At 34.9% G+C, this 27,906-nt stretch overlaps 1 pseudogene; it reads left to right on the top strand.

The window, feature by feature from the left end:
• The window catches only part of LOC147911632 (TGF-beta-activated kinase 1 and MAP3K7-binding protein 3-like), a 78,166-nt pseudogene that overhangs the window by 38,340 nt on the left and 11,920 nt on the right, over positions 1-27,906 (top strand).

The following is a 27,906-nucleotide window of genomic DNA, read 5'->3' as shown; positions in this document are numbered from 1 at the left end:
AAAGAAAATTGTAACAAGTCTGTTACAATATTGTTGTCAAGAAAGTGAGGACCTGGCATAAATTGTTGCTCAGTAAATAGTAGGTATTCTTATCTTCATCTCACTTTTGAATAGTAATACCCCACAGAAAATTGACTTTTTTGCTGTTAAGCACACAGTGCTACCTTCAGATTTGCAAACATTAATTTCTTAATAGGCAGTATAAAAAAACATTGGTTAGAAACATATTTGCCTAATTAATTCAGGATACACATTTGTGGCCAGCTGTATGTGTCATTGAAAAAATGTACAGAGCAGCTGTGAAATAATCTTTATTTACTTTTTTGTGTAAGGAAGATCAGCCTTGAGCTAACATTCGTTGCCAATCCTCCTCTTTTTGTGCTGAGGAAGATTGGCCCTCGGCTAACATCCGTGCCCATCTTCCTCCACTTTATATGGGACGCCACCACAGCCATGGCTTAACAATTGATATGTCGGTCTGTGCCCAGGATCAAACCTGCGAACCACAGGCCACCGAAGCAGTGCGCATGAACTTAACTTCTATGCCACCAGGCCAGCCCCCAAATAATCCTTAAAAGGATTACAAAAGGCATGACAGTGATCATTTCTCCCAGTCTGCTTTTACAAAACATTATATTAAATGCGTGGAAGGTATATGTATTTTTGTGTGAAAAATACTTAAACAATGTACGACAGTAAATTAGAAGTGCTGTTTGGGGGGTAGTAATAGTAAAGGCTGTTAGGGTTGAGAGAAAGAAATCCAAGCCAGTCTAAATTACACACAGTGAATCTTGAAGCCCTTCCTCCGAGAAAACACAGTATACTGATAATAATTGGTAGTAGCTTTTGAGAAGCTCCTTTTTCCCTTCAGTTTAATCAGAAGATATGAAAAAAATGTAAGAATCTGGTAGAGTGACGTCAGCCTCATGGCAGAGTGAGCTTTCCAGTAAACTCTTCCCCTGATAAGATACAACAAAAGGAACAGTCACAGACCAACAATGGAATCCTAGACAGTGAAAAGCAAGATCGGAAAGATCCACACTGCTGCACATCTGAGAGTGGAACGTGCTGGGCCCCAAGAGGAAGTGGGGAGAGGTAAGGAGAACTCCTCTCCCTCCCCATCAGCTCAGTGATCCAGGTCCTCGAGGCTCCCAGAGAGGAGGGAGAGGCGGCCCTCTGTGGGGAAACTGTAGCTCTTCTGGCTGTCTCAGCCAGTGGGAAACTTCCACAGAGGACTCAGCACTCCTAGGGGGTACCATCAACATCTGAGCACCCCAGGAGAGTGGATAACGAGGGGCAAGTGAGAAGCCCCCCACGCCAGGGACCCAGCGGGCATAAGAGAGAGCCCCCCACTCCCCGCAAGCCAGACACTACAGCTCAGCCGAGCAGACCAGACCAAAAGGCCATTGGATTGCAGCGAATAGCCAAGGCAGAGTGCAGGAGGCTCAGATTACACAGCCCACTACCCCCACACAGTGGTGGGGGTGGAAATTGCAGCCAGTTATTTCCAGGATGAGGAAAAACAAAGACAATATAGGAACTACAATGCAAAGGTACATGAAATCACCAGACCAGAAGGAAAATGACAAGCACGCAGAAACCAACTCTGAAAATACAGAAATCCATAACCTAAACGACAGAGATTTCGAAATAGCTATCATAAAAAAATTTAACGATATATGAGACAACACAAACAATTCAATGAGATTAGGAGTTTCTTCACAAAAGAGATTGAAAGCATAAAGAAAAACCAATCAGTAATGATGGAGAAGAAGAACATAATGGAGGAGATAAAGGAGAATCTGGAATCTTTAAAGAACAGAGCTGACAATATGGAGGAAAGAATTAGCATTATGGAGGATAGGAATACAGATATGCTCCAGATGGAAGAAGAGAGAGAACTAGGACTAAAAAGAAGTGAAGAAAGTCTCTGAGAAATATCTGACTCTATTAGGAAATGTAACATAAGAATTATAGGTATTCCTGAGCGAGAAGAGGGGGAAAGACTAACAGAGAGCCTATTCAAAGAAATAATATCTGGGCCGGCCCTGTGGCTTGGTGGTTAAGTGCGCGCGCTGCAATGCTGGTGGCCCGGGTTCGGATCCCGGGTGCGCATCGAGGCACCACTTCTCCGTCCATCCTGAGGCCGAGTCCCACATACAGCAACTAGAAGGATGTGCAGCTGTGACATACAACTATCTACTGGGGCTTTGGGGGGAAAAAAATAAAATAAATAAAATCTTTAAAAAAAAAAAAAAAAAGAAATAATATCTGACAAGGAGTTGATGTCCATAATATATAAAGAACTCACACAACTGAACAACAAAAAAACAAACAACCCAATCAGAAAATGTGCAGAGGAAATGAACAGACACTTCTGCAAAGAAGATATACAGATGGCCAATAGGTGCATGAAAAGATGTTCAACATCACTAATCATCAGGGAAATGTAAATCAAAACAACACTTAGATATCACTTCACGCCCATTAGAATTGCTATAATCACCAAGACAAAAAACAACAAATGTTGGAGAGGATGTAGAGAAACAGGGACCCTCATACACAGCTGGTGGGAATGCAAACTGGTGCAGCCTCTATGGAAAACGGTATGGAGATTCCTCAAAGTATTAAAAACAGAGATGCCCTATGATCCAGCTATCCTACTGCTGGGAATCTATCCAATGAAGCTGAAATCAACAACCCAAAGAGGCTTATGCACCCCTATCTTCATTGTAGCATTATTCACCATAGCCAAGAAGTGGAAGCAACCTAAGTGTCCCTCGACTGACCTTTAGATCAAGAAGATGTGGTATATATATATATACAATGGAATACTACTCAGCCATAAAAAAAGACAAAATCATCCCATTTGCAACAACATGGATGGTCCTGGGGGGTACTATGTTAAGTGAAGTAAGCCAGAAAGAGAAAGACAAACACTGTATGATCTCACTGATATGTGGAATATAAACCAACACATGGACAGAGATAACTGTATTGTGGTTACCAGGGGCAATGGGGGTAGAGAGGTGGGCACAAGGGGTGAAGGGAGACATGTATATGGTGATGGACAAACAAAAATGTATAACTCAAATTTCACAATGTTAAAAACTATTAATCTTGAATATAACATTTTCTTAGTTACAAAGTTATATTACTCAGCTTTATTATTCTCTATAGTTAAAACATTTCTCCCCTTCAACTTCCAGCTCCTTTAAGTACCTGACTTTTCTGATAAAATCCCTAGGAGGATAGCATCACTTTGCATTATACCCTCAATGTCCATCCATGTTGGTGCAGCCACTATGGAAAACAGTATGGAGATTCCTCAAAAAATCAAGGATAGAACTACCATATGATCCAGTTCAATGTATTTTTTAAAATTTCTCTTGAGACTCCCTTTTCGACTCATATATTATTTAAAAATTTCTTGTTAGTTTCAAAATGTTTGGAGATTTTCCTGTTATCTTTCTGATACCAATATCTAGTTTGACTAGAGAATACATTTTCTATGATTTCAAATTTTAAAAATAATTGTTGAGATTTGTTTTATTCCTGAGGATAGGATCTACCTTGGCATCTGTTTCATGGGCACTTAAGATTGTGCATTCTGCAGTTGTTGAGTGTTCTATAAATATTGAATAGACCCTATTGGTTAATGGTGTTGTTAAGTTCTTCTATATCCTTGATGATTTTCTGTCTAGTAGATCTATCAGTTATTGAAAGAGGGGTTTGAAGTCTCCAACTATAATTGTGAATATGTCTATTACTCCTTCCAGTTCTGTTAGTTTTTACTTCACATATTTTGCAGCTCTATTGTTTGTTTCAAACACATTTAGGGTCGATATCTCTTCTTGGTGTACTGACCCTTTTGTCATTACGTACAACTTGTTTCTGTCTCTTGCAATTTTTTCTGTTCTGAAGTCTACTTTATCTGATATTAATTTAGCTACTCCTGCTTTCTTTTACTTAATGCATACAAGTGTATCCTTTTCTATCCTTTTACTTCAACCTACCTATATCATTATAGTTTAAGTGAATTCATCTAGATAGCATATTGGTACACCATCTTTTCTTTATCCACTGTTCCAATATCTGTATTGCAATTATTTTACTTAGACCATTTACATTTAAGGTAATTATAAATATGTTATGGCTTAAGTCTGCCAATTTATTACTTTTGTTTGTTTCCTCTGGTTCTGTTCCTCTGTTTCTCTTTTCTTGCCTTTCTTTGGGTTACTTGAATAATGTTTCGGATTCTTTGTTTATTATTGTATTTTTCATGCATCACTCTGTACAGTGTACTTAGTGGTTGCTTTAGGTAATACAATATACCTACGTAACTTTTCACAATCTACTAGTTTTGCTCTTTTACTACTTCAAGTGAAGTATAGATATTTTACTTCCATTTAAGTATCTTTACCCCCCACTCTTTGAAAATATAATTATCTTTACTATTTCCTCTACACCTATTAAGCACCACATCAGGTGGTGGTAAACTTTTGCTTCAACCATAAAATATGATTTAAGAAACTAATGAGAAGGCTAGTCTATGGCACTTATCTTTATTTTACCCATTCCAACATTCTTCTTTCCATTCTGACATTCCAAGCCTGTGTCTGTTATTTCCCTTCTGTTTAGAAAACCTCTTTCAATCACTCTTTAAGGGTAGGATTGCTAACAACAAATTAGTTTTCCTTCAACTAAGAATGTTTTTAAGTCCCCTTAATTCCTTAAGGAATTTCTGCCTTGTTATGGGAATACAATCCACAATCTCTTCTATTTCAATCCTCGTGTCTTGGGTCCTATTTATAATTGTTTGCTCCTGTCATATATTTAGTGCTAAATCAGTGTTAGTTGTATAAATTAATGTTCTTTCACTTTACCCATATAATCACTGCTTTAATCAAGGCTCTGATAATCTTTCTTCTATATAAGTTCTTTCTTCCTGGTTTTTCCAAATTAAGTACTAGAATATTCATTCTTCAATTGCCTGTAAAAATTGGTGTTTAGGCATTAATCAAATAGGTATCTGTTGAACACTTATGATATACTTTGGCACATAAAGGATTCGTTTTGAAGTAAAAAAAAAACAAAAAAACAAAAAAACAAAAAACTCTTGCCTTTTATAACATTACACTGTAGCCAAGGAGAATGTATAGAAACACATGAAACAGTTTCTTAATAACGGATAGTAACATATACTTAAATGCCAAAATCACACGGAATCCTTCCTCACTTTAAAGGCCTCTTTACATAAGAAATCCATTTTCAATTCCAATCTGTGTATTCTACCATCAATATTACTATGAGAATACTATTCACATCACGAAGCTATTTTATCCAATTCAAAGTTCCTGCTCATCATATTATAAAATTCTCCCAAAATCACTGAGACAAGGAAGATAGATGTTCTTTTGAGTACTGAGATTCATTTAAGACATAAAAGATGATGCCTAAATGCCACAACTAGTTAATAAAATCAACAAACCAAAGGCCCACAGATCCTGGCTCCTCATCTTTTATTCCTTTGATCCAATCATCACTTTATTACTCTATTTCTCTGCCAATCTCCCTCATTCCTCTGAAGTTACTTTGCTGAATGGCCTTTCCTCCAATCATTGTAAGAAGTCAAATTTATAAGATAACTATTACTCTAGGTTTGTGTAGAATATTGTCAAATTATATAGAATTTGATGACTGCACATAAAATTCTCCTCAAATTGTGTCCAGAGCTAATTTTTTCCTCTCTCTCACTTTATTTCTACCTTTTTTACTAATTGGAAGAGAAGGCAATACTCCCTTCCCATCTGGAACTCCAATACTCTCCATCCCAGTAATGGCTCTGTCATTTGTTATATCACGTTCTGCCCTAATTAACTGTAGCTCCAATAGTAACATCCTCCTTGTTTTATGTGATCAGTATACCATCAACTGCTAGTCTGTATGAGATGATACTTTGGAGTCTCAGAGGCAAGACTTTTCCCTCCGATGTATTCACCCTGTCTTCTGCTTATTTTTTTTAGAGGCCATCACATATGGTTTCCACTTCCTGGCTCTACCACTGAGCACCTTCAGGCTAGCATCAATATTTCTAGTTCCTAAAACTAGTCCAGTGTCAACTGGTCTTCTCTGACAGTTTCAATCTGAGAACTTTTACACTCCAAACTTAACTGACATTATTCTTTCACATAGTTCTCTGTGTCCTCCAATGTTAATAACTAACCTAACCAATTATTTCCACTAATAGGGGGAGATTCTTGAGCCACGGATAATATCACTTCCAGGTAACATCAGCCAAGGTATTATATATATTTTAAATGCTTTTTAATTTTGCCTGGTAGTCAGGCTTAAACATTTTACATATTAATGGCGTATGGTTTGGCAATAACAATGAAAAGAGTAATCCATAATGAATATTTCAAAATGACTTTTTCTTACAGCATTTACAAAATACAGTTGTTCCTTATATCACTTATTTTAAAGTTTTGATAATGCTGACTCAATGGGCATTCTTCTGTTATTTGATAATATCTTGTCGCATATAACATACTACATTTTTATGGTTAAGATATAATTTTTGCTCATTTTTCTTCAGTGTCACTAAACATATTCAGTGTTTAGCAAAATATGTGCTTTCGCACATGTATTATAATGGAAGATATTTAATATTTTACTTTGTGTAATTGAGATTGCCATTATAATTGAATTAACCCCTGCAGTATTATGAAAGTGCAGGGTTGCTGCTCAACAGATATAAAGTTTCAGTTATGGAAGATGAATAAATTCTAAACTGCTGTGTAACATAGTGCTGGTAATTAACAATATAGTATTGTGAAGTTAAAAATTTGTTAAGTGGGTACATCTCATGTTAAGTATTCTTATCACAGTGAAAAAAATAGCTTCAATATTCATGCCTTGTAGGTTCTAATCTCTGACTTTACTTTTTACTGTACATATATACAGTAGTAAAGAAATTAAGAATGTGAAAAGAAACACAAAACACTATTTAAATGAACTTTAGAATGTACCTCACATTTCAGTGCCATATATATGTACTTGAAAGTCCTGTTGAGTAGGCTGGGCCGCGTTGGAGAAATCTAGGCAGAAGAAAATAAATGAGCAAGAATGCATGCCATACATTAATTGCTTTTTTTCAATTTAGAAAAGAAAACTGAAAAATAAAATTTGCATGGAAGATTTCTATGTAAATCCTGGCTGTACCAATTAGAAGATTTATGACTTTGAGAAAAGTCTTTAATCTCTCTCTGCCTCATTTCCTCATCTGCAAATTGGAGGTGAATTTAGTATCTACTCTGAAGGGTTGTTATGAGGAAAGAATAATAGAATTATGCTAAACAAAGTGCCTGTCACATACCACATGTTGGTGGTAATCATTTCCACCAACATAGACAAAACTAAAATCATTGGCATTGCCTGTTTAAAAGGTTTATTCTTATAGTTTCCCATGCCATATAAACATCAAAATAAAATATTCTCAATGCTTATGTGATTAAAGAAGTATATTAGAATACTGTCTATTATTATAGTTTACCACGTTTTATGTAGATTTTGTTACATATTTATATTTGGCTATTTTTATGTCCCCATTTTACCTAACTTCTCCTTTTTTTTGTTATGAGGAAGACTAGTCCTGAGCTAACATCTGATGCCAATCCTCCTCTTTTTGCTGAGGAAGATTGGTCCTGGGCTAATATCCATGCCCGTCTTCCTCTATTTTATATGGGACACCGCCACAGCATGGCTTCACAAGTGGTGCATTGGTGCTCACCTAGGGATCCGAGCCTGCGAACCCTGGGCCACCAAAGTGGAGTGCGTGCACCTCCAGGCTGGCCCCCTAACTTCTCCTTTTAAAAACATATATATAGAACTTCTTAAACATGTCGTTTGTTGTGGACCAAGGCCATATTTTGCTAATAGTCATAAAAATGAACATAAAGTGCAACTTTTAAATGTCAAGCTTGATATGACTTTGCCGCATTGTTATTTTGGGTCCTTTTTTACTAGCCTGAGGAAATGACAAGATTGAGAAGTATGAACAGATAGCTCCAGATAAATGTTGACTGTACACTGAAAGAAGATGACCTCCTTCAGTCCAGAGGTATAGACTTGATGATCTGGTAAATCATAAGTAATAGAGTGGTATTTAAGTTGTTAAGTTTGGTGTTACAGATTTAAGAGAGAGGTTATATAAGATTACAATCTTGGTGCAGAGACCTCCGTCCCATCCTAGATAGATATGGGAGATCAAAAGTAGTTTTACTTAGGCAGTTTCATCATTAACTTGTCATCTTTTAGACTATTCTATACTGTTATTCTGCATTTATCCTTTTAGTTAGTCTCTTATAATGAATATTTCATAAATCGATGAGTGTTCATTCTAAAACTTACTATGTTTATGTGCTTATTACCAAAAATATCTATAGAAGTAGAGATCCAAAATCATATCAGATTTCTCAGTTTTAGAATAATTTCCATATCATTTTTTTATATTGGCAAATACTTAAAATATTTAACTACAGCTTATAGTTTGTTTTTCAGTTTATTATAGAAGTACATATAGTGGACATACTGATTTCACTTAGCCAACTCACCAGTCAAATAAATTGACATGAATGCAGGGAAGAAAACTACTTTTTCCATAAAAGCTAAAACAAATGCTTTAAAAAGATTTCTATATGCTTGGGAAAGACTTAAAGGGAAATCACTAAAATACAGGTGCTATGAATTACCTAGGGCTGAAAACAACTGAGACAAGTTAAAGGTTAAAATTAGAAATGGCACTATGCCACTGGCCCAACGGCATAGTGGTTAAGTTCGCCTGCTCCTCTTTGATGGCCCGGGGTTCACAGGTTCCCAGGCATGGACAGATGGACTACTTATAAAGCCATGCTGTGGTGGCATCCGATATACAAAATAGACCAAGATGGGCACAGGTGTTACCTCACGGCTAATCTTCCTAGGCAAAAAGAGGAAGATTGACAGAGGTTAACTGGGAGTCAATCTTCTTCACCAAAAATAAAAATTAGAAAAATCAGATCTAGAAATTAAAACAGGATCTATAAAATACTTCTTTGAAGAAATATGTTTGTAACATCTTAAGTATTAAAAAATCCAGTTAAATAATCAGTGGTGTACAAAACTGTTTATGAATTGTTTTCAAAAATTCATCCTAAAATTAAACAGCTTATCCAAATGACCCCACAAAGGAAACTACAACTGTAAGTTTTACAGTAGACCCCTTTATCCACGTTTTTGCTTTGGTGGTTTCAGTTTCCCATGGTCAACTGTGGTCCAGAAGCATATGATCCTCCTTCCGATGTATCATCAGAAGATCAAAATAGTAGGCTAATGCTCTGTCACAGTGCCTACTTCATTCACCTCACTTCATCTCATCAGATAGGCATTTTGTCATCTCATATCATCACAAGAAGAAAGATAAGTGCAAGATAATAAGATTTTGAGAGACCACCACATTCACATAACTTTTATTACAGTATGTTGTTTTAATTATTCTATTATATTATTAGTTATTGTTGTTAATCTCTTACTGTGCCTAATTTATAAATTAAACTTTATCATAGGTATGTATGTATACGTAGGAAAAAACAGTATATCTTATGTTCAGTGCTCTCCACGGTTTCAGGCATCTACTGGGGGTTTTGGAACGTATCCCATGAGGATTGCGGGGACTACTGATTTAGCTGAGAGCTATGTTTTTCTCTGCATTGAGCAATAACCTTACAATGAGCTTTTTTATACTTTAGTATTTCTAATTCATTTTATAAAAAATCCAAACATAGCAATATTATGTTAACTTCCGTCCGTCCACTCTCAAGAAAACATTTTTTTTTTTTTTTTGTGAGGAGATCAGCCCTGAGCTAACATCCGCCACTCCTCCTCTTTTTTTGCTGAGGAAGATGGCCCTGGGCTAACATCCGTGCCCATCTTCCTCCACTTTTTATATGGGACGCCGCCACAGCATGGCTTGCCAAGCAGCGCGTCGGTGCGCGCCCGGGGATCCGAACCAGCGAACCCGGGGCCGCCGCAGTGGAGCGCGCGCACTTAACCGCTTGCGCCACTGGGCCGGCCCCTCAAGAAAACTTTTTATAATGAAATTACAATCTATAACTTTCAAATCAGAGAATAAATTTAGGCACTCTTTGGACATCTAGGTGAATTATCAGTGCATAATTTGATGCAAAGCGTCTATAGTACATGTTTAGAAGAAGGAGATTCTGCTGGAAAAATATAGGTCTACAAATCAAGAGAGTCAGTAAACTTGAATTATCAATACCTTACAGCATCCTCTGTAAATAAGCATGGATAGTTGCAAAGGTTAATTGGAATTGTTTAGAAAAATCAGTTTACTGTGATAGGGTTTGCAGAAGTGGAGATAGGATCCAAAACAAGAACCTGGCTCAAAACTTATCTTAAAGGAGTCAAGACAGGAGATGTGGCTGAAATACTGGCACTAGATCAGGGAGTGAACATTTTAAAAGAGGTGAAATATTTGACATAAGTTTAAATTCTTAGGATTGTTCTAATTTTTCTGAAATAAGCACAATATCTTTTTTACCATTGATAAATCTCTAGGTAACATTTAAGAATGTCCTTTCTTGAGGATAAGAATCCATGAGCTATTTCACCTTTATCCAGGTTGTTTAGCTGTGTTAAAATATAACAACTTGGTTTAATCTTTGCTGTTTTTACATTAGACTCTTTCCATAGTTGCACTTAGAATGGATAATATTAAAGATATATTATGAAAGACAGGAAAGTGAAGTTTCATCATTTTTAGATATTTCTTCTCACAATTTGTTCTTCTAGTCAAAATTTGCGTAAAGAGAAACCATTTCAGCTGTGCTTTCATTTCTCTTCTTCATTTACCTCCTGAAATGTCCCAGACGCTTAATCTTGGCTAACGAGACCAACCTTGTAGCTGGACAAATAGTCCTTCAGATGACAACTTATACACAAATATGGTGTTGTAGTTTTCTCAGGTCTTTTCTCACACTGATAGAGAGCGGATTTCTAAAGGGGAAGGGTGGGATAATGAGATTTGAAATTGTGGGAAAGGATTGTCTTTCTTCCATGTTTTATTCCCACAGTTTACTGGTTTTTCTTAATAAAATAAAATAATAGGAGATAGAATCTTAATTTCCTAGTGCCTTTTTTCATAGGCAACTTGGATCTAAAAGCCGTGAATAGTTTTTATGACAACATAGAACCTGGCCCTGTTATACCACCCAAGCCATCTAAAAAAGGTGAGTAGTGAAATGTCACATACGTCATAGAAATAAATATGAATTCTTTGAAAATATCTAGTAAGAGACATTTGTTAACTTGTTAAGCAAAAAAAAAAAAAAAAAAAATTGCTGAGCTGGCCCGGTGGCATAGCGGTTCAGTTGGTGTGCTCCACTTCTGGCAGCCCAGGTTTCACAGGGTCGGATCCCGGGTGCGGACCGATGTACCACTTTTTAAGCCATGCTGTGGCACCATCCCGTATAAAGGATAGGCCAAATCTTAGCCCAGTGCCAGTCTTCCTCAGCAAAACAGAGGAGGATTGGCAACAGATGTTAGCTCAGGGCTAATCTTCCTCAGAAAAAAACAAAAACAAAAAAAAGAAGGTCTATATTGATCCTAATGTGGCAATGATGAAATTTCTCTAAACTTTAATTTTTAAACGCACCAAAATTATTAGCTCCTGAAATATTGATAGAGGTAATTGAATGGGATATGAAAAAAAAATGAAATCAAACTAGTGTATTATGTAGTCAATAATTTACTCAGCTCCATAAAAACTCTAATCCTAAAGAATACTTATAAAATATGTGGAATTTGTAAAGATATAATATTGAAGAATGTGCAAGAATGTTAAGAAAGTTAAATCTGCAAGAAATCTAAGATTATTTGTCAGGTAACAAAAGAATCCTCACATAATCAACAAGTCAGCATAATAGACTAACTGCCACAGAACCAAGATTTGGAGGAATTATATTTTGGTAATTGTTACATAGAATGATTTGATAGTAAAGGTTATCAAATCTGGTCCTTATTTCTATGTACTAAGTATTTAATAGGCGTCTCAGTATCTTAAGAAATTAACTTCATTTAATTTTTATAATGAATAACATTAGATTTTTTTTTCTGTCTTATTTTTATTTATGACCCAAGTTGTTTTTATTATAAATATCAGCACTAATCTGAACTATGCATTTTGGTTTTTAATCCCTTTGTTTTAACCAAATCAGGCTTTCTAAAATCACATTAGACGTCTTTATTTTCAGTAGGGGATGTGTATATTTTAAATAGCTTTACCTGATCTAAATTATTTGAATATTAGTTGAACTGTTTCTAATGTATTTCATTCTTCATACAGGACATTTGTTGTTCTTGTTTTTTAAAGCAGTTTTAGATCTGCAGAAAAGCTGAGTGAAAAGTACAGAGTTCTCCCATTACCCCCTCCTCTCTCTCTCCTTCAGTTCTCCCCCGACATTTTCCCCTGTTTATTAGCATGTTGCATTACTCTGACATATTTTTTACAATTGATGAGCCAATATTGATATGTCATTATCAACTAAAATCCATAGTTTACATTAGAGTTCACTCTTTGTGTTTACATCCTATGGTATTGACAAATGCTTAGATATGTATCCATCATTACGGTATCATACAAAGTTGTTTCACTGCCCTCTAAATTCTCTGCTCAGTCTATTCATCTGTCCCTTCCACCTAACCTCTGGCAACCACTGATCTTTCTGCTGTCTTCCTAGTTTGCCTTTTCCAGAATGTCATATAGCTGAAATCGTATAATGTGTAGCCTTTTCAGATTGGCTTCTTTCACTTAGTTATACACATTGAAGGTTCTTCCATAAATCTTCATAACTTGATAGCTCATTTCTTTTTAGTGCTGAATAATTTTCCATTGTGTGGATATACCATAACTTATTTATCCATTGACCTACAGAAGGGCATCTTGGCTGCTTCTAAGCTTTGGCAATGATGAATAAAGCTGCTGTAAACATTGATGTGCGGGTTTTTGTGTGGTCGTAAATTTTCACTTCATTTGGGTAAATATTGAGGATTGCAGTTGCTAGATCATATGATAAGAGTGTCTTTAGGTTTGTAAGAAACTGCCCAACTGTCTTTCAAAGTGGGTGTCCCATTTTGCATTCCCACCAGCAGTGAATGAATCTTACTGTTGCTCCACACCACTGGCAGCACTTGGTGTTGTCAGTGTTGTGGATTTTGGCCACTCTAATAGCGTGTAGTGTAGTGGGATCTTGCTTTAATTTGCATTTTCCTAATGACATATGATGTTGAACATCTTTTCATATGCTTATTTGCCAATTATATATCTTTGGTGAGATGTCTGTCCTAGTCTTTTGCCCATTTTTTAATTGGGTCAGACTTTTTCTGAGTGTTTTGTTTATAGGTTATAACATAGACCTGTTTCTCTCTTTATTGTTTAATACTATTATGAGTGTTTCATTTGATCTACTTGTAAAATAAGCTACTAATTTCTAATAGTGATATAAAGAATATCTCAGTGCTGATTCTAAGTACTAGATTTGGAACTGTGATGACGACACATAAGCAATTCCATTGATTGTTTTAACCTTTTTGAATCCTAAGGTATGTATTTTTAAGCTTCATTTTGCTGAGTATCTTCTAAGGGAGCATCATGTATTGGTAATCCAACATATGATTTTTTCATTAATACAGTTCAAGGTAATCATATCACCATATTAAAGGGAACTAAAAATTTGTTAATCTAGGAAGAGAGAACTGAGTTGGTGAGAAATACTCAAGATTTCAGGAAAAAAATAATTCTGTTTTTTAGTGAATGATTTTATGGACTATAAAACATTAATTCTTCATTGTTCATAGTCAGTTGTTTAAAGTAATTATAGGTTGCCTAGTTACCTGATTTTCTATTTCCCTTTTTCTGCCCATTGTGGTCAAGTTTTTTGTTGTTGTTTTTTTGGGGGGTTTGTTGCATGCTAGGGCAGAAAGTGGGAAGAATTTCTATAATAGTAGTCAAAGATGTTCCTCTTAATCTCCTGAACAGGTGGATATGATGAGATATCACTTCTATCACTCTGTTATATGGTATAGTAATGTTAAATAGATAGTAATCTTAAAATGGAGATCATCTGAGTTGACCTCATCTAATCATCTGAGCCTTGAAAAGCAGAGAGCTTTTGCTGCTGGCAGGTGGCAGAAGAGGAAGTCAGAGAGATTTGAATCATTGATGGGAAGGAGATTCTACACACTTGTGCCAACTTAAGTTGGAAGGTGCCACTTCAGGAAAGCACACAGCCTGTCAGACTTCAGCTGACAGAAAAGAAATGGAGACTTTGCTGACCTGCAAGGGACTGAATTTCACCAACAACCTGAATGAGCTTTCCTAGAACCTAAGAGCCTGGCCTTACTGACATCTTGATTTCAGCCCTGTGAAAAGCTAAGCCAAGAACCCAGCTGACCATGCCAGATTTCAGACCTGTAGAAGTTGAGATGGCAACTTAAGCTACTAAGTTTGTGGTAATTTGTTATACAGAAATAGAAAACGAATGCAAAAGATCATTATTTTATTCTTAGTTTTGGTTTGGTATTCTTGGGGAAGCAGTCATCGTTTTCAACATGCATCTGCTGTTAATATATACTGTAATAAGTTTGTTCAAGTATTTTTCTCTTTTAATCTTTACATCATGCATGTAAGGTAAATACTGTTCTAATTTATACTTGGAGGGACTGGGGATACAAAACTGATCTTAATTTATGCCAGTACTCCATTCGAGTCTTGAGCAAACAAGGAGGAACAGCATTTATTTTGTTTTATTGGAAATCAAGAAGAGGAATGTTTAGGAAATCAGTGGACATCAGTGTTTTAAGTGACACTATCAGGAAGCCCAAAGTGTAGGACAGTGAGCAGGATCACGTGACCTTCCAGCTCACCAAGCTCTTGTTAGATTGGTATCTAATAGGAACTAATAGGAGATGTTTTTTATGAGTGATTAAACATGGATATGGCATAGTGATTTCTGCTTTTCCTAGGAGTGGTAGATGAGGTAGGTAGTGTTTTTTGAATCAGGTTTATAGGCATCTGATCTGGGTGATTGCCTTGTCACTGCCCTAACCTCTACATAGGCCTTTAAATACCAGTAGAAGATATTGACAGAAAGTTTTGTTTTTATTTGTTGGTGGGTTTTTCTAGTCACTTCTTGTGTCTAAGATAAATGAGTTGTTAAGCTGCGTTACCTAATGTTTTGTGTTAGTAATGTCTATAGTATGAATTGTAAATATCAGTGAATAATACATCTCTAATATCCCTGATGAATATAGATGCAAAAATCCATGACATTTAAGAGGGACAACATACCATGATCAAGTGGGATTTTAGGAATGCAAGATTGGCTTAATATTTGATACCAGTTAATTTAATTTACCGTATTAACAGAGCAGGGGAAGAAATATGATAACTTTCAGTATATACAGAAAAGGCATTTGACAAAGTTCAACAGCCATTTGTTACAAAAAGTCTCAGCAAATTAGGAATACAAGGGCTACAAGGAGTACTAGTGCAGTCTCATAAAAGTCAATTTTGGAAAACCTACAGCTGGAGCTATCATTTTTAACTGGCAAAATGTTGAATGCGCTTTCCCTCAGACTGGAAACAAGGCAAGGAAGTCCACTCTAGCCACTTCTGTTTGACATTGCACTAGAAGTTATAGCCTTCAAGAAAAAGAAATAAAAGGCATAAAATTAAAAAGACAGAAGTAACACTATACATATTCATAAATGACATGATTATTTGCAAAGAAATCCTAAGGGAACTTCAAGACAACTATTAAACATAAGTAAATTTAACAATGTCAGAGGATACGAAGTCAGAACGCAGTTATGTTTTTATATACTAGCAGCAAACAATTAGAAAATTAAATAAAAAGATAATTCTAATTACAATAGCGACAAAAACATGTAACACTTAGAAATAAATGTAACAAAAACATGTATAATCTCTACATTAAAAGTTACAAAGTTGCCGAGAAAAATGAAAGAAGCCCTAAATAACTGGAGCAATATTTTGAAACAAAATTGTTAAAAGGTCCATTTTTTCCAAATTAATTACTAGATTCCATGCAATATCTACGGTAATCCTACTAGGTTTTTTACCCTTAATTGGTGAATAGATTCTGCAGTTCACATGGAAATACAGAAAAAATCTAAACTATTTTGAAAAAGATGATGTTATATTAATCAATTTATAGCTTTATTATAGAGCTACAGTAATCACAGTGTAGTAATGGTGTTAGAATATAAAATAGATCTTTTAGACCCGAAATAGAACCCCACTTATAATTTCAAATGATTTTTGATTAAGGCACCAAAGTAACCAGTGGAGAAAGAAAAGTCTTTTCAACAAAAAATACTGGAAGTCTTACACATCTACTTGGAAGAAAATGAATTTGATCCATTCTTTACACCATATGCAAAAAGTCAATTGTAATGGATCATTGACCAAAGTATAAAAAATTGTGTGTATGTATATATATATGTGTGTGTGTATACATATGTGTGTGTGTGTGTATGTGTATATATATATAAAACTTCCAGAGAAAACATAAAAGAATATCTTTGTGACTTAGGGATAGACAGGTATTTCGTCAGGACACTAGAAACAATAAGAAGAAAAAACTGGCAAATTAACCTTCATTGAATAGAATAAAAACTGCTGCTTGTCTGTTAGGAAAGTAAAAAGACACACCAAGACTGGGAGAAAATGATTGCAAACCATATATCTGACAAAAGAATAATATCCAGAATGTATGAGGAACTTCTACAATTCAATAATGAATAAAATAATAAAAATACAATTAGAATTATAAAAAACAATTCAATAAAAAATGAGCAAAGCAAGTGAACGTACACTTCACAAATAAATACTTGTGAATGTCAAATAAACGCATGAAAATGTTCAACTTCAGTAGCAAACAGGATAATGCAAATTAAAACTCCAATTAAATACCACTTCATGTTTAAGAATGCGTAAGATTGCAAAGACTGGCAATACCAAATGTTAGTGACTATGTAAGACAATCAGAACTCTCATACAGTATTAGTGAGAATGTAAAATGGTATAACCACTTCAGGAAGTGATCTGACAATTCCTTATAAAACTAAATATAATAAATAACCTATGACCCATAAATTCTAACTATCCACGAGAATTTAAAGCATATGCCCACCAAATGATCTGTACAAGAATATTCTTAGCATCTTTATTCGTAAAACTCTACTGGCAATAACTGATGGGTACATAAACACACTGGTATGTACTCACAAATGGAATACTCCTCAGCAATAAGCAGGAATAAAATACTGTACATACAAGACAGATTAATCTCAAAAACACTATGCTGAATGAAAGAAACTAAAAAGAAAAAAGAATAAATATTCTTTGATTCTATTTATATGAAATTGTAGAACAAACTCAATTTATGATTTCAGAAATAAGAACACTGGTAACCTCTGTATGGGCAAGGGGTGGGGAATGACTAAAAAAGCCATGAGAGAACTTTCTTTGGTAATGTTCTAATATTGATAAATTTGTGTAACAATTGTAGGTGTTTGTCAGAACTCAGGAATGGACTGAATTTAAGATTTGTTCATTTTTCTATATAAAAGTTACCAAGAAAAATATAGACAATCTCTTTGGTAATGTGATCTGCTTCCATCCGTTACTATCCAGCTTTCTGTTCCATCGATTCCTGTACACTCAGAGGGGTTTTTTCCCCTTTTCTACCAGTAGTGGTGTTAGTGTTTCTAATATGTGATCTTTTGGGGTCCATTATTTAAAAGAGACCAAAACCACACTTTTGAGGTAGGAGATACTTGTTTGGTAGACTCCTTGAATGGGGAATTATGCAAGTCTCACATTAATATTTTGGATTGTGGTTTCATAAATATTAGGCTTTATCTAGCTGTCTGCAAGTCAAGAACCTTAAACCAGAATAAAATTTTATTAAACTGAGATGGCTTTCACATTGACATTTAATTGCTATTACTGAGTTTGCATTGCTTAACCATTAGAAAGAAAGGAAATGGTGAATCAGTGTTTGTTACAAGTAATTGGAGATGATCAAAATGATGTTTCAGAGCTTTTACTCTGTACATTGTAAAAGCAGCATAAAATACAGTCATGCATACTTAAGGATGGGGGTAAGATCTGAGAAATGTGTTGTTAGGTGATTTCATCATTGAGTGAACATCATCGAGTACACTTATACAAACCTAGACGATATAGCCTACTACCAGTTAGGCTATATGGTACTAATTTTATGGTACTAATCTTTGGCACCGCTGTCATATATGCAGTGTGTCATTCATCAGTGTCATTATGAAGCGCAAGACTGTACAGCATTTGCCTTTACTGGGGAACCAAGAAAACATGAAGTAGTACAAAGGTTAAATACTCAACTATGTGGATCCTAGGAGAAATCCTTATGAGCCTGTTTACTCTTGCTTATTAATGATTTGATCCCTTCTTACTGGCTTTACTTCTTCTCACGAAGACTCCTCAGACCCCTGCACAATTGAGAGAAAAGTTCGAAGAATTAGTACGATCTCCAGAGTACAGATGGATACCTATGATATCCAGGCAGCAGCTGCAGTTGGTTTGTACTTGTGTATTTGGAGTTTGTGCAGAATGTCCAAAGACATTTGTTAACTGCTGTAGAGTTGTAACCAAAGGTAGACCTTTATTTTTTTCTTTTTAAAAATTGTTCTCTACACTATATTTCTAAGGCTGCATTGTACAAGAGAAATATAGTATGAGCCATATATGTGATTTTAAATTTGCTAATAGTCACATTAAATAAAAGAAAAACAAGTGAAATTAACTTTATCTATTTTATTTAACTATTTTATTCAAAATATCTTCAGTATCAAACACATATAAAATTATTAATGAGATATTTTACATCTTTAATATTGTTTTTGAAATCCAGTGTATTTTACTCTTACATCACACCTCAATTCAGACTTGCAACATTTCAAGTGCTTAGAATCACCCAGCTAGTGGCTACCATATTGGACAGCATAGCTCTAGGGTAATAGTATCTAAGAAACCAAGATGAAATAAATAACAAGATAATAGAAAGCACTGCATTCTATAACTCTTTACTCAAGTTTCTCAATAGATAATCATTTTCCTGGAATTCAGTTAAAATAATATTTAAAAGAATATTATATATATTTTTAGTTAGTGCATTTTAAGATTATTCCAAGGAAACACTACTTATGAAATATTCTTAATGTACAGGCATACTTTGGAGATATTACAGGTTCAGTTTCAGACCACTACAATAAAGCGAACATTGCAATAAAGTGAGTCACACAAATATTTTGGTTTCCCAGTGCATATAAAAGTTATAGGTACACTATACTCTAGTCTATTAAGTGTGCAATAGCATTATGTCTAAGAAAACGATGTACATACTTTAATTTAAAAAAATACTTCATTGCTAAAAAATGCTAACCATCATCTGAGCCTTCAGTCAATCATAATCTTTTTGCTAACGGAGGGTCTTTTTAAAAAATGCAATATCTTCGAAGCACAGTGAAACGAGGTGTGCCTGTATGTGACATTCCCCTAAGTGGAAGGAAATCCTTCCTAAGAATAAATCAAGAAGCATTAAACCTATGCTGCTGTAGCATATATTTCAAGAATTTAAAAGCAAACTTGTCCTTCCTTACCGTGGCCTGTCTCTCAGTCTGAAAAATAACAACTACTTGTGTTTGAAATTTGTTTTGTAGAAAATCCATTTAGAATTTGAAAATTTTTAATTACATTCTTGACGTTTTGTGTGAGCAAATTTCTTCTATATTCTAAAGTTATTATAAATAATATAAATAATATCAATTAAAGTAATATTTTATTTATTTGTGTTGTTTGGAAGAATTTTGTTTTAGGGAAATGTAGCCCATTAAAATCAGTCTATTTGAAGGAACTAGTCTTAAGGGGGAAACTCATTTATTTCAGTTGTTTGTATACAAAAATGAATATTCGCTTGAGATTTTTGTGTTTTACTTTCTATGAGACAATATTTTTAATTTTCATTTAAAAAGTGATTATTGCACACTTATAAATCAAATGAAATAGACATCCGAAGAGTCTTTTGCGTTCTTACATGTTTGTTTTTAAACCATGCTTATTGATGAAAATGAGCAGTGCTTTGTTTAGCATAGGAATAGTTGGAAATTATATGATTTTTTAATATGTATTTGCCAAGTTACTTAAGAATGACTACTACTCAGGCGAAAAATACTTCCCACTTATTTGCTGGAAAAAAGTTTGAAAAATCTTTTCATATGTTAACACTGTAACAGTCTAAAATTATAGTCTGTACTTCGAATTGACATGTAAGGATGAAATGTAATAATTTAAGGATTTAGTATTTTAACATTTCTAGCTTTTTAATACGTACTTCCTGAAATCAAAAGTGACCAGGCATAGAAATCTACAAAATTGAGTTTTTTTGAAACTTGTGCATTAAAAAGCCAATAGCAGGGTTTCTGTTTCAGCATATAAGGAACTTTGAAATTATCATTCCCTCCTAACAATAAAATGCTGAACAAACTGAAAAAGTTAACAGCTCTTTTTAAATCCCTCAGAGAATTGAGGTCATACTGCAAACTACTGCCCCCCAAAATTAGATGGACAGACAGGCAGATATAGATTGGATTAGATGGACATACAGGCAGATACAGAGCAGAAACCTCCATGGGAATCAGTGCCAGGGTAGGAAAACCTAAACCATGATTAACCTTATTGGAAACTCAGTGTGGAAAATCTGAGAGTTAAAAACTCCAGGGGACCCAGTCTAAGGAGGAGCCTCACATTATTGTGAGTTTTACCTCTGGGAGCTTGACTAGGGTATCACAGTGAATATCAAAGAAAAAAATCCCTCATGATTTAGCAAGAGGAGAGGAAAATTAACCATTCTGACATATACCAGAGCATTCTGTTCTTAAAAAGGCCCGCTCTCAAGATAAACTGTTTTACCAAGGCATGAGCTGTTGGAATATTTTTAGAAACCAGTTGACTTGGGGGAAGGGAAATACCCAACTGCAGCCCACTCTAGCTGTACTGTCCAACCTAAAGCTAAAAAAAAACAGAAGCTTGAGAACCTCATATGAAGTTCAAAGTCTGGAGACACAGACTCACTGAAAAACTGAGACTTTATAGGATTGTAGAATGCTTCTCTTCTCCCTTACCACCACATTATTGAAGACGTTTATACTGCAGTTCCTTTTACTCGTACTTTATTTTGGCTATCAAGAAAATATTACAAGCGAAAACATAGTTTGAAGAGGCAGAGCAAGCATCAGAACCAGCCTGAGATATGGCAGGGATTTTGGAATTATCAGAGCACAGATTTAAAATGACTATAATTAATGTGCTGTGAGCTCTAATGGATAAAGCAGACAGCATGCAAGAGCAGATCGAAATGTAAGGAGAAAGGTGGAAACTCTAAGAAGGAATAGAAAAGAAATGCTAGGGATCAAAAACACTGTAGCAGAAATGAAGAATGTCTTTTATGGGCTCATTTGTGCACTGGACAAAACTGAGGAAAGAATCTCTAAGCTTCAGGATATACGAATAGAAAATTCCAAAATGAAAAAGCAAAGAGAAAAATGAGTATAAAAAGCAAAATAGAATGTGCAGGAAATGTGGGACAACTAAGAAAAAAAAAGAGAAGACAAAAGGCATAACATACATGTAATGGGAATACCAGAGGGGAAGAAAGAGAAAAGAACAGGAGAAATATTTGAAGCAGTGTTATCTATTTCCCCCAAATTAATATCAGATACCAAACCATAGAACCAGAACTCAGAGAACAAAAAGCAAGGTAAATGCCTCCAAAAAATCCCTTCATCTAAGCATATCATATTTAACTATAGAAAATCAGAGATAAGATCTTAAAGTAAGCCAGAGAAAAACACCTTATATAGGAGCAAAAACAAGATTTACATCTGACTTCTCTTAGGAACTATGCAAACAAGAAGACAATGAAGTGAAGTACTTAGAGGATTGAAAGAAAAAAGTCACCAACCTACCGTCCTGTACTCTGCAATAGTATCCTTCAAAAGTGAAGGAGAAATAAGGAATCTTAGATAAAAGAAATAAGTTGAAACTATGTGTTGCCAGTCAACCTGTCTTGCAAGAAATGTTAAAAGAAGTTCTTCAGAGAGCAGAAAAATTGTATATACCAGTAACTTGATTCTACATAAAAAAAAAAGAAGAGCATCATAGAATGAATAATTGAAGGTAAAAATAAAAACTTTTATTTTTCTTATTAACTGATCTAGCAAATAATTTGTTCAAAATAATAATAGAAAAAATATATTCAATTATGTGTGCATATACAAAGATAGTCTTTTCAACATGTGGTGCTGGAACAAATAGACACCAACATGAGAAAAGCTAGACATAGACCTTACACCCTTCACCAAAATTAACTTAAAATGGATCTTATACTTAAATGTCAAAGGCAAAACTATAAAACTCCTGGAAGATAACATAGGGGAAAACCTAGATAACCTTGGGTATGACAGTGACATTTTAGGTGTAAGAACAAAGGTACTGTGAAAAAAGAATTGCTAAATTGATTTCATTAAAATTAAAAACTTCTGCTCTTTAAAGAAATTATCTAGAGAATGAGAAAACAAGCCACAGAGTGGGAGAAAATATTTACAAATAATACATATGATGAAGAACTAATTATTCAAAATGTATAAAGAACTCTTAAAACTCAATAATATGAAAAGGAACAATGCAATTAAAAAAGAGCAAAAGCCCTGCACAGACACCTCACCAAAGCAGATATACAGATGGCAAATAAGCATGTGCAAAGATGTACCCAATGTGATATGCCATTAGGGAATTACAAATTAAAACAACACTAAGCACTGACAAGACCAAATGCTAACAAGGATGTGGAGCAACAGGAACTCCCACTCATTGCTGGTGGGAATGCAAAAGAATCCAGCCACTTTGGAATACAGTTTCCGAAGTTGGGCAGTTTCTGACAAAAGTAAAAGAACTATTACCATATAACCCAGCAGTTGTCCTCCTTGGTATTCACCCAAATGAGTTGTAAGTTTATGTCCATCCAAAAACGTGCACATACATGTTTATAGAAGCATTATCCATAATTGCCAAAACTTGGACGCAACCAAGATGTCCTTCAGCAGGTGACTTGTTAGATAATTGTGGTATATCTAAGCAATGAAATATTATTCAGAACTAAAAAGAAAGGAGCTATCAAGCAATCAAAAGACAGGGTGAAAACTTAAATGCATATTACTAAGTTAAAGTAGGCAATATGAAAATCCTCTATACTGTATAATTCCTACTATATGATGTAGTGGAAAAGGCAAAATTTTGGAGACATTCAAAGGATCAGTATCAGTAGTTGCCAGGGATTAGGGAGGGAGGAGAGAAGAATAGGCAGAGCACAGGATTTTTAGGGCAGTGAAACTACTCTGTATGATACCATAGTGATGGATACATGTCATTATACATTTTGTCAAAATCCGCAGAATGTACAATACCAAGAGTGGATCCTATTACACTGTGGACTTGGGATGATGATATGTGATGGCAGGGTCATCAGTTGTAACAAATGTACCAATGTGTTGCAAGATTTTGATAGTGGGGAAAGTATGAAGGATGTGAGTGTAGGTAGGGTTAGTTTCTATGTGGAGGTAGTGTGTTTATGGGGTAGTGGGTATGTAGGAAATGTGCTTTCTGTTCAATTTTGCTGTGAACCAATAACTGCCCTCAAAAATAGTCTATTTTTTTTAAACATAGCAATATGATTGATACTGTTTTAAATATCCAATTTTCAGAGTACAGTGATCTTTGAAAAACGAATACTTCTATGTAAGAAATTACCTTTTCTAGAAATGGAAGAGTGCACGTTTCCTCTAATATAAGGGTTTGACAACACACTTTTGATCAAATCTACGTTTTAGAGTCATGAGCCGATTGACCCGAAGTAGGTAATAACAACATCTAAAAGCATAATTGATGCAGGAAAAGCAAGCCCATTTCCCCTTTTTGTTTAACCACTTTTAGAATACCATACATCACCTATTTAAAAATGTACATTTCAGTGGTTCTTAGTATGTTCACAGACTTGTGTATACATCACCACGGTTATTTTTGGAACATGTTCATTTCTCCTAAAGGAATCTTATACTCATTAACAGTCACCCCCAGTCCTTTAATCACTCAGCTTTAGGCAACCACCAATCTACTTTTGATGTCTATGGATTTGCCTATTCTGACATTGCGTATACATGGAATCATATCTTTTGTGACTGGCTTCTTTGAGCATAGTTTTTCCAAAGATCATCATTTGTAGCATGAATCACTTTCTCTTTTTCATTGCCACATAGTGTTACAGTGTATATATTTACCAAATATTATTTGTTCATCAATTGATGGGCGTTTGGGTTGTTTCCACTTTGCGGCTGTTGTGAGTAATGCTGCTATGAACCTTTATTTTTTATTTCTGACTTTATTGAGAAATAACTGCCAAATAGCATTGTGTAATTTAAGATGTACAACAGAACAATTTCATACATATACGTTTACTACATATGCATTTCATATCTATATGATCGGTACAATAAGATTAGTTAACACATCTGTCACCTCAGGTGGTTGTCATTTTGTGTGTGTGTGTTAGGATCATTTAAGATCTATCTGCTTTCTAGCAACTTTCAAGTATAGAATACATTATCATTAACTATAGTCACCATGCTATCTATGCATTAGATTTCCAGAACTTACTTACCTTATAATTGAAATTTTGTACCTTTTGACCAAAATCTCCCAGTTTCCTCCATGTACCAGCCCCTAGCAACCACAATCTACTCTATTACTATGAATCAATTTTTTACAGTTCCACATATAAGTGAAATCATGAAGTATTTGTCTTTCTCTCGTTGACTTACATCACTTAGCAAAGTGCTGTCAAGGTCTATCTATGTTGTAGCACGTGGCAGGATTTCCTTCTTTTTATGACTGCATAATTCCATTATATGCATGTATCACATTTTCTCTGTCCATTTATTCATCAACAGTTAGGTTGTTTGTATTTCTTGGCTATTGTGGCAAATGCAGCAGTGAACATGGGAGTACAGATTCTGATTTTATTTCCTTTGAATATATACCAAGATGTGGGATTACTAGATCATATGATAGTTCTGAGGAACCTCCATACTGTTTTCCATAGCGGTTGCACCAATTTATATTCCCACCAACACCACTGGTTTATCTCTTGTCTTTGATAGTAGCCATCCTAACATGTGTCAGCTTATAACTCATCGTTTTGGTTTGCATTTCCCTCATGTTCAATGATGTTGAACACCTTTTCAGGTACCTGTTGGCCATTTGTATGTCTTTGGAAAAATGTCTTTAAGGTTCTTTGCCCATTTTTCAATCATGTTGTTTGGAGTTTTTTGTTGTTGTTGTTGTTGTTATTTTGCTGTTGAGTTGATGAATTCCCTATACGTTTCTTGCGTATTAATGCATTATCACATACATGGTTTGAAAATATTTTCTCCCATTCCATAGCTTGCCTTTTCATTTTTATAATTGGTACTTTTGCATTGCGGAAGCTTGTTAATTTGATGTAATTCCACTTATTATTTTACTTTGGTTGCTTGTGCTTTTGGTGTCGTATCAGAAAGATCCTAGTCAAGACCAGTGTCAAGAAGGTTTTTTCCCTCCGTTTACTTCTAGAAGTTTTATGGTTTCAGGTCTTATATTTAACTCTTTAATCTATTTTGAGTTAATGTTTGAGAGTGGCATAAGATACAGGTCCAATTACAATTTTTTGTCTTGTGGATGTCTAGTTTCCCAACACCATTTGATCCTTTTTAGCATTGTGTATTCTTGGCTCCCCTGTGAGATATTAGTTGATGTATTTATATGTATGGGTTTATTTATGGACTCTCAATTCTATTCCATTGGTCTTTGTACAGTAGTGGGGTTTTTTTACTCTGTAATACAGTTTGAAATCAGGAAGTGTGATGCCTCCAATTTCGTTGTTCTTTCTCATGTTCCTTTGCCTATGGTTCATGATCTTCACAGTTCCATGCAAATTTTAGCTTTTTCTGTTTCTGTCAAAAATTCCATTGGAATTTTTATAGAGGTTGCATTGAATCTATAGATCACTTTGGGTATACTCTTTGTCTCTTTTTAAGGTAGTTTGTTGTTAGTGTGTAGAAATGCAACATATTTTTGTATGTTGATTTTGTGTCCAACTTTACTGCATTCATTTATTATTTGTAAGTTTTCTGGTGGGAGTTTTATGATTTTCTTATATATAAGATAATATCATATGCAGAAACAATTTTACTTCTTCCTTTTGTATTTGGATGACTATTTTTTTTTCTTGCCTAATTGGTCTGGCTACAATTTCCATTACTATTTGGAACAAAGGTGGTGAGAGTGATCACTTTTTTTACTGATCTTGGAAGAAATGCTTTCAGCTTTTCATCACTGAGTATGATATTAGCTGTGGGCTTGCCATATATAGCATTTATTATATTGAGGTATGTTCCTTCTGTACCCAATCTGTTGAGAGTTTTTAGTAATGAAAGTGTGTTGAATTTTGTCAAATGCTTTTGCTACATCTCTTGATATGATCATATTAATTTTGTCCTTCTTTCTGTTTATGAAGTGTGTTGCAATTCTTGATATGTATATGTTGAACCATCCTTGCATCCTAGGGATAAATACCATGTAGTTATGGTTTGTGATTCTTTTAATACACTATTGAATTCAATACGCTAGTTTTTTTTAATAATATTTTTTAAAATTTTTTCTTTTTTGTGGTAACATTGGTTTACAACATTGCATAAATTTCAGGTGTACATCACTATACTTCTATTTCTACATGGATTACATCATGTTGTCATGTTCACCACCCCAATACTAATTACAATCCAATACCACACACATGTGCCTAATTATCCCTTTCACCCTCCTCCCTCCCCTCTTCCCCTCTGGTAACAACGAATCCAGTCTCTGTCTCTATGTGCTTGTTGTTGTTATTATCTACTACTTAATGAGTGAGATCATATGTTATTTGACCTCCTCCCTCTGACTTATTTCACTTTGTGTAATATCCTCAATGTCCATCCACGTTGTCACAAATGGCTGGATTTCATCTTTCTTACGGCTGAGTAGCATCCACTGTGTATGTATACCACATCTTCTTTATCCATTCGTCTGTTGGTGGACACTTAGGTTGCTTCCAATTCTTGGCTATTGTGAATAACACTGCAATGAACACAGGGGTGCATGTGTCTTTATGCATCGGTGTTTTCACGTTCTTTGGATAAATATCCAGCATTGGAATAGCTGGATCGTATGGTAGTTCTATCCTTAATCTTTTGAGGAATCTCCACACTGTTTTCCACAGTGGCTGTACCAGTTTACACTCCCACCAGCAGTGTATGAGCGTTCCCTTCTCTCCACATCCTCTCCAACACATGTTGTTTCCTGTCTTGTTAATTATAGCCATTCTGAAGGGCGTGAGTTGATATCTCATTGCAGTTTTGATTTGCATTTCCCTGATAGCTAATGATGTTGAACATCTTTTCATGTGTTTCTTGGCCATCTGTATACCTTCTTTGGAGAAATGTCTGTTCAGGTCTTTTGCCCACTTTTTAATTGTGTTGTTAGTTTTTTGTTGTTGAGATGCATGAGTTCTTTATATATTTTGGAGATTAACCCCTTATCAGATGTATGGTTTGCAAATATCTTCTCCCAATTGTTAGGTTGTCTTTTTGTTTTGT

Source organism: Ceratotherium simum, chromosome Y (assembly GCF_057802395.1).
Source record: "Ceratotherium simum simum isolate JZ-2026a chromosome Y, ASM5780239v1, whole genome shotgun sequence".
NCBI lineage: Eukaryota > Metazoa > Chordata > Mammalia > Perissodactyla > Rhinocerotidae > Ceratotherium > Ceratotherium simum.
Note: the sequence above shows the minus strand (reverse complement) of the source record. Positions and strands in the feature narration are given on the sequence as shown.